At 45.9% G+C, this 7625-nt stretch overlaps 1 long non-coding RNA gene across 3 annotated transcripts; it reads right to left on the bottom strand.

Annotated features, from left to right (window-relative positions):
• Positions 1-3121: 3121 nt before the first annotated feature.
• On the bottom strand, positions 3122-7388 carry LOC137478597 (uncharacterized). Of its 3 annotated transcripts, none has more exons than XR_011001692.1 (3): positions 7266-7388; positions 4954-6723; positions 3122-3286 (listed from the first exon to the last, which is right to left on the bottom strand). It is a non-coding gene; the product is annotated as an uncharacterized lncRNA (long non-coding RNA). The 3 variants fall into 3 exon arrangements; XR_011001693.1 differs by having other exon boundaries at positions 4954-6033; positions 7266-7382; XR_011001691.1 differs by lacking the exon at positions 7266-7388 and having other exon boundaries at positions 4954-7090.
• Between the last annotated feature and the right edge of the window lie 237 nt (positions 7389-7625).

The raw sequence follows: 7625 nt of genomic DNA, 5'->3' as shown, positions 1-7625 counted from the left end.
CAGCTTATTTATTTCCATGCTTGGTCCTGGATGGAACAAACAAAAATAAATCTTGGCAGCAAGACATGAGCTCCACCCTGGGATGTAGGTGCTTGGTACTCACCTTCTGCTTTTCTGTTTTTAAAGGGAATCCAGGCTGTAATTTTCTTCTGCCGTGAAAAGATTTACCCTTTAAATTTAAATTAAGAGCAGGATCTTCAGCCAGGTATGGGTGATTCAGGGAAAACTTCACAGCTGGCCACACTTGGGCAGGTAGAGCAGGGTTAGATGGGATTTTGGGAAAGAATTCCTGGCTGTGAGGGTGGGGAGGGGCTGGGATGGAATTCCCAGAGCAGCTGGGGCTGCCCCTGGGTCCCTGGCAGTGCCCAAGGCCAGGCTGGACACTGGGGCTGGGAGCAGCCTGGGACAGTGGGAGGTGTCCCTGCCGTGGCTGGGGTGGCATTGGATGGATTTAGGGTCCTTTCCCACCCAAACCATCCCAGGATTCTAGGGTTCCATAATTATATATATAAATTAAACCAAAATAGTCATTAAGGCTGCTCTACACAAAGCAGATTTTTCAGGGAGAACCAAGTGGCCACTGTCAGGTCCACAATGAGGGCGTTGGCAAAACTGGCTCAGGCTGTCCTGGAATTTGGCTCAGTTTCTGAAGGCATGAAATGAAATGTGGGAGAAGGGATGGACACGGGGACCAGCTGCAAGTCTCTGGCATTCTACACTGTCAGAAGCTCCAGTTTCAAAAAGGAATTAACAGAAAACACCTGTAAAGGTTCTGAAATTGAAAAAACTGTAATAATCTGCTGCTTCCTAGGATTTAACAGTAACTATTGTGATATTTTAAAGGGATTATTTGTGTAAAAGATGACCACCTAAGCATCCAAGCCCCAATAGTGTGAGCCATCGCCTGGAGGTGCAGAGAATGCTATTTGACATTAATTAGGAATTAAGGGTAATTAAGAACACTTATGTTTATTTGCCAGTAATTGAAAAAAAATTACTAAGAATGAGAAAACTTATCTCTAAAGGGTGGTGGGTTTTTTCATTTTCACTTTATTATCATTCTTACTTAGAACATTTTGTTTCAAAGGAAAAGGAGGGAAAATATTGCCTTAGAAATAAAAACCTAGGAGCTAATAATAATAATAATAATTTTATTCTTGTTCTTGTTGTTGTTATTATTATTATTTCCAGGGGTTTGCTCTGTGTTCCCAAGAGCAGAACCAAGAGAATTTCCCTGGAAAAGATGAAAACCTGGAGTGCTGAGAGCAGCTCCTGGGGCAGCAGCAGCAGCAGGAGCCCCGGAGCTGTCCCAGGGGGGAGTTTTAACGGATCAGGGAATTTCATCCCATTTCTCCACTACTCATCCCTTCAGACATGCCCAGAGTCTGGAATTATTGTTCCTTTTCACTCAGGAACCCCAGAACAGCAGAGACCTTCCAGCTGCACTGCCTGGGGTGCAGGTGAGGGCAACGTTGACTTTTCCTACGTTTCAATCAGCCCATGGCAGATCCCAAATAAACCTTCCATCAGAGACAGACTTTGGGAACTAAATTGTTCAGTAATACGCATTTTCAATCAAAGCACAGGGGAGACTTTAAAAATTTACTGCGCATAAATAAAAGATTTGATCGCTCCGATTCCCATTTTCCAAACCCTCACAGACACTCCATACTAATATTGACATTAAACTTCAATATTGATGTAGGGATGAGAAAACAGAACTGCTATAAATACTTGAACAGGATGCAAGAGGAAGTTTTGACAAAAACAGGGGTTTTTCCAAGAGGCTCTTGGGATTATTTCTCCTGTTGGGAGATACCAACAGGCCCAGGAGGCTTTTCCACACCTGAGGCACTGGGCTGGGGCTACAAGAGCCAGGTGAGCTTCCTGGGTCATGGAATCGTGGTGGGCTTCCTCTGTCATGGAATCGTGGAATGGTTTGGGTTGAAGGGACCTTAAAGATCATTCCTACCATGGCAGGGACACCTCCCACTGTCCCAGGTGCTCCAAGCCCTGTCCAGCCTGGCCTTGGGCACTGCCAGGGATCCAGGGGCAGCCACAGCTGCTCTGGGAATTCCATCCCATCCCTCCCCACCCTGCCAGGGAAAAATCCCTTCCCAAAATCCCATCTAAATCTCCCCATTGTCAGCCTAAAGCCATTCCCTGTGTCCTGTCCCTCCATGCCTTGTCCCCAGTCCCTCTCCAGCTCTCCTGGAGCCCTTCAGGCCCTGGCAGGGCTCTGAGCTCTCCTGGAGCTGCTCCTCTCCAGGTGAGCACCCCCAGGTGTCCCAGAGCAGAGGGGTCCCAGCCCTGGAGTTTGTGGGAAATTGGGAATTGTTTTCCCAGGTTTGCTCCTGCAGCTCCACACCCCTTTTCGTGCCTGTGTCCCAGCTGTCCCGCCGAGCCCCTCCGGGAGCTTTACAGCCCAGAACAGCCTGGGAGGGCCTGGATGAGCCCAAAGCAACGAAAAGAGGAGGAGCTGGAGATCTCAGGCTTCAGGAAATATTTGCCAAATCCCCCAGAACTGGGGAGGGGAAATAAAATAAAAATTTCAAATAAAATAAAAGATTAAAATATTAGAATATTTTAAATAAAATATTAAAATATTTTTAAAATAGAATATTGGAATAATAAAATAAAATAAAAATCTAAAAATGAAATTAAATACAAACCAAAAATAAAATAAAATATTTTTAAATAAAATAAAAGAAAGATAAAATCTTTCTTTAAAATAAAATATTAAAACAATAAGTATTTATACATTACTCAAATAATAAAATAAAAAATTAAAAAATATATAAAATTAAATACAAATATAAAATTAACGATTTTAAAAATATATAATAAAATAAAAATAAATTTTAAAAATAAAATATAATATTAAATATTTTTAAAATAAAATGTTAAAATAATAAAATTAAATACAATTTCAAAATATAATTAAATCAAAAATAAAATCTTTTTTATAAAATAAAATAAAATCACAGTCTCCACAGCATGCCAAGAACGTGACAAAGTTTGAAGTTTCTCTGAAAAAAATGCAACTGAAGGGCACAGTTATTTCATTTTAGGCATGGTCTATTTTTGCTGTGGAGGAAAAAGCAAATTACCACAGCCAACATCAAAAATAGCATTTAATTTACTTTAAAACCAGTAAAAATTGCAAATCATTAGAGCTGGGGTGCCCAGGAATCGTTAGAGAAATCAATATCCAGCACCAGCGACGTGCCTACAAAATACCAGATGGCCACCAGGAAAATCCAGAAGGTGAGAACTCAAACCCTGCCTGTAAAGGGGGGAAAAAAGATGCGTGTGGATTTTCCTTGGGGGAAGAGCAAACCGATGGAAATGAAATGCGGCAATTCGGTGATGAGCTGCTTGTGCTAATCAGTACCCGAGCAGGAGGGCCAGGGCAGGCGGGGGTCCGGGGGAGCGGCCCCGGCTCTGCTCCTGAAGTTCCCGTGCCAAGGGCTCCTCCTGCCTTCAGGGCACCGCAGAGACCCAGGTCGCAGCTAAAGAGGGGGAATTTAAATCATGAACTCCGAGGAGGCGGAATTCAAGGCGTGAATTCCTCAACATTTGAAAGAAGGGGGAAGGGGAAAGGGGAAAGGGAAAGAGGATAAAGGGAAAAGGGGGAAAAGAAAGGGGAAAAGGGGAAAAAAAGGGGGAAAAAGGGAGGAAAAGGGGGGGAAAGGGGGGAAAAGGGGGGGAAAGGGGGGGAAGGAGGGGAAAAGGGGGGAAAAAAAGGGGGGAAAAGGGGGGAAAAGGGGGGAAAAGGGGGAAAAGGGGGAAAAGGGGGAAAAGGGGGAAAAAAAGGGGGAAAAAAGGGGTAAAAAAAGGGGGAAAAGGGGGAAAAGGGGGAAAAGGGGGAAAAGGGGGGGAAAAGGGGGGGAAAAGGGGGGAAAAGGGGGGAAAAGGGGGGAAAAGGGGGGAAAAGGGGGGAAAAGGGGGGAAAAGGGGGGAAAAGGGGGGAAAAGGGGGGGAAAAGGGGGGGAAAAAGGGGGGGGAAAAGGGGGGGAAAAAGGGGGGGGAAAGGGGGGGAAAAAGGGGGGAAAAAGGGGGGGGGAAGGGGGGGAAAAAGGGGGGGGGAAAGGGGGGGAAGGGGGGAGAAAAGGGGGGGAAAAGGGGGGGAAGGGGGAAAAGGGGGAAAAGGGGGAAAAGGGGGAAAAGGGGGAAAAGGGGGAAAAGGGGGAAAAGGGGGGGAAAAGGGGGGGAAAAGGGGGGGAAAAGGGGGGGAAAAGGGGGGAAAAGGGGGGAAAAGGGGGGAAAAGGGGGGAAAAGGGAGGAAAAGGGGGGAAAAGGGGGGAAAAGGGGGGGAAAAGGGGGGGAAAAAGGGGGGGGAAAAGGGGGGGAAAAAGGGGGGGGAAAGGGGGGGAAAAAGGGGGGGAAAAAGGGGGGGGAAAGGGGGGGAAAAAGGGGGGGAAAAAGGGGGGGAAAAAGGGGGGGGAAAAGGGGGGGGAAAAGGGGGGGGAAAAGGGGGGGAAAAAGGGGGGGAAAAAGGGGGGGAAGGGGGGAGAAAAGGGGGGGGAAAGGGGGGGAAGTGGGGGAAAGGGGGGTAAAGGGGGGGAAAAAGGGGGGGAAAGGGGGAAAAAAAAAGGGGGGGGGAAAAAGGGGGGAAAAAAGGGGGGAAAAGGAAAGGAATCACAAAATCCCTGAGGTTGGAAAACCCTCGAGGACCATCGAGTCCCAACTGTGCCCAATCCCCACCTTGTCCCCAGCCCAGAGCCCTGAGTGCCACCTCCGGGAATTCCTTGGACACCTCCAGGGTGGTGACTCCAAACCTCCTGGGCAGTTCCAAGGCCTGAGCACCCTTTCTGTGACAAAATTCCTCCTGATGTCCCTCCTAGGCCAGGGCCAGGCACCAGCGTCCCTCGGTTCTGTGCCATCGCTGCACTCCTGGAGGTCCAGCAGAGCCCAGCTGAGGGGACAAGCTCAGAACTCCATCCTCCTCACCATTTTCCAGGGTGAGACACAGTCCAGGGGTTTTCTTCTTGGAGCAGGATGGCCAGGAGACCCTTGCCAGAACTCTCTCTGATTTTCTCGCTTGGTCATGGCTGAAACAATCACTTTGGGCAGCTTTTGGCTTCAGTCCAGCGATAGGAAACTACGTACAAATAAACATATTTTTTAAAGATTAACTCAGGGTCTTCTTTAGATTTTAAATTCTTAAACCCTCGAGTTTTAGTTACTTCAAGTGAAGCTCAGGGACTTTGTTCCCCAATTTACCTTGGGGAATAAATTAAATTGGAGAACTCTTCCTTCTGCTGACAGCTCATTGTTCCTATGATGCTGGTTGGTATCCTACAACATCTCTCAGAAGAGTTGTCTTTTACCAGGTCTACAAAATGGGGACTTGGCTCCTTTTCCAGCCTTTCTGATGGTTATGGAAGTGTGTCCATGTAGCCTCTGCTTCTATCTAATTAAATCTCCATTAAATAAATGATTGCACCCACTAAAAACGACAGACTGCATCCCCCTGGATATTTAATCCATAGCAACTGCTGTGACTGTGCCAGGCTGTTTTAAATGGACTTTTAAGGAAAGTCAAGGAATTTGGTGTGGTTCAGTCATTGCAGACTTGTTTCTTTTGAGCCCATGGAATTAGGACATGGAAATAAACATGAGAAGTTTGGATAGGGCAGTGAGGAACTCCTCAGAGCTGGGGCTGTGGGAGGTGGCCAAAAGGAAGCTCGAAGGCCATGGAAAAATCAGAAATCACAGCTCTGGCTTTAACAGATATTTTAGGGGAATTTTAAAATATTAATTTTATTGAAATGTACTGAAATTTAAACTGTAGTGGAATTTTAAAATGGAAGATGATTTTTGGCTCCATAAGGGGGAGATCACATACAAACAGCATCAGTTTGGCAGGAATTTTTGGTTGGTTTTGTTTGCACCTGGATATCACTCTGAGGGGTCTGAACCAGCCAAAATCACTGTTATTTCAGCTAAGGAATATCTCCCTTACCTGGAAATTCAGAGCTGGACAGAGGAAGAAATGCCAAGCACAATCCCAATAGGAATTGGGCCTATCTAAGACAAAGTCAGATAATTTTCATGGGTTTATGTTTCTGTCAGGTTTTAAGGCACTGAGGATTGCACATTCCCCTGCTCTTGGCTTAAGTGCAGAAAAGATGCAGAGGCATCAGTTAAGTAATTTATCCTCCTCCTCCGTGAATCAGGCAGAGAAACAGTCCATGGCTGCACTTGTGAATGTCAGGACTGTAGAAAACCAGGTTAGACAGCAAGTATAAACTGAAATTACAACACATGCAAGGATAAATGTCTTGAAGAAAAGCCTGGTTTGGGCTGTATTTTATCTCTCCCATCTATTGGACACCAGATCAGAATTTCTGCTATTGCAACAAAACTTGAAATACTTTAAAGCTGATAGTAAATGAATGTGACTGTGCAGCCTCACTACAGCACAACAGCCTACAGAGGGGTCATATTTCATCTCTAATTCATTTAAAATCAGGAGGCTGCATGACATCACTCTGACATTCCCTAAGACAGCAGCAGCCAGCTGATGTCACACACATTCTAAGGAAACATGTCAGAATATATTAGCTCATATTTTTATCTGGACAGCTATCAAATGAAGTCAACAGAAAACAAGCTCTGCTGAAAGCAAACATTTCCATTTTCACAGTCCCGGAAGGGACAGAGCAAATTATTTATAACACTGCAGTTCTTACATGCAGGCACGACTTCCTCTTCAGACTTCAGGAAAAAGAAAAGGAGAGCATTAAAAGCCAGCTCATTTTCAAGCCTGCACTGGTTCCAGTTCCATAGGTGTACAAAGCAGCACTCCCAGAAGGCTGTGACTCACAGTTCAGCCTGGGATGGGCTGAGTACCACTTGTTTAAATGTGTAAATTGTGAGAACCTGGGGAAAACCGCCAGATTCCTTTTTCTTGGGGGCTGCTTTCCCAGAGCCAGACGCTGTTTCCATCCCTCTTTTCCCAGTCCCAGTGGGAATCACACACACAAATGCTGGAACATCTCAGATTTGCATTTCACCCAAGCCTAAGGGGCAGAAGGCAGGGCCTTTTCTGTCTTTTGGAGAAACTCACTGAGAATTGTTCGAGCCTCTGTCACACAGCTCAGTGAAGCTGGGAACAATAAATTTCATGGTTTTTATATTATTGACACTTTTGTGTGCAGCAGGGCATCCCTGCAGCCCTCCTTGGCCACTCTGTCATCTCAGAAACGCTCCTTAAGCTTGGCCTTGATAAACAGCACCTGAGTTAAGCTCTGACTTACCAGAAACTCCATTTGCTCCCAGGAATTTGGGCTGTCAGGAATTCCCCTTGCATACTTCTTTTTCTCCCCTGAATAACCGAAATGGATCATTCTTTTTATCCTCAAACTTTCCAAGAAAGCCACCGACCTGAACTGCGGCCAGGATGGAAGGTTGTGGGGACTGAAATCAACTCTCTCGCCACCCTGCAAAAATTCCTGTCTGGATTTTGGGGGGAAAACGGTTCAAAATGTTGAAGTGTTTGTTGGGGCTGCCCGAATAAACCTTTCAGGATTTGAGGCACTTTGTGGGCAAAGCTGTGGAGTTCCACTGGGCTGCTGGGGGCACGAATAAAACCTGAAAGAATGCGGGGAGAATGAGAA

This window comes from Anomalospiza imberbis, chromosome 8 (assembly GCF_031753505.1).
Source record: "Anomalospiza imberbis isolate Cuckoo-Finch-1a 21T00152 chromosome 8, ASM3175350v1, whole genome shotgun sequence".
Lineage (NCBI taxonomy): Eukaryota > Metazoa > Chordata > Aves > Passeriformes > Viduidae > Anomalospiza > Anomalospiza imberbis.
Note: the sequence above shows the minus strand (reverse complement) of the source record. Positions and strands in the feature narration are given on the sequence as shown.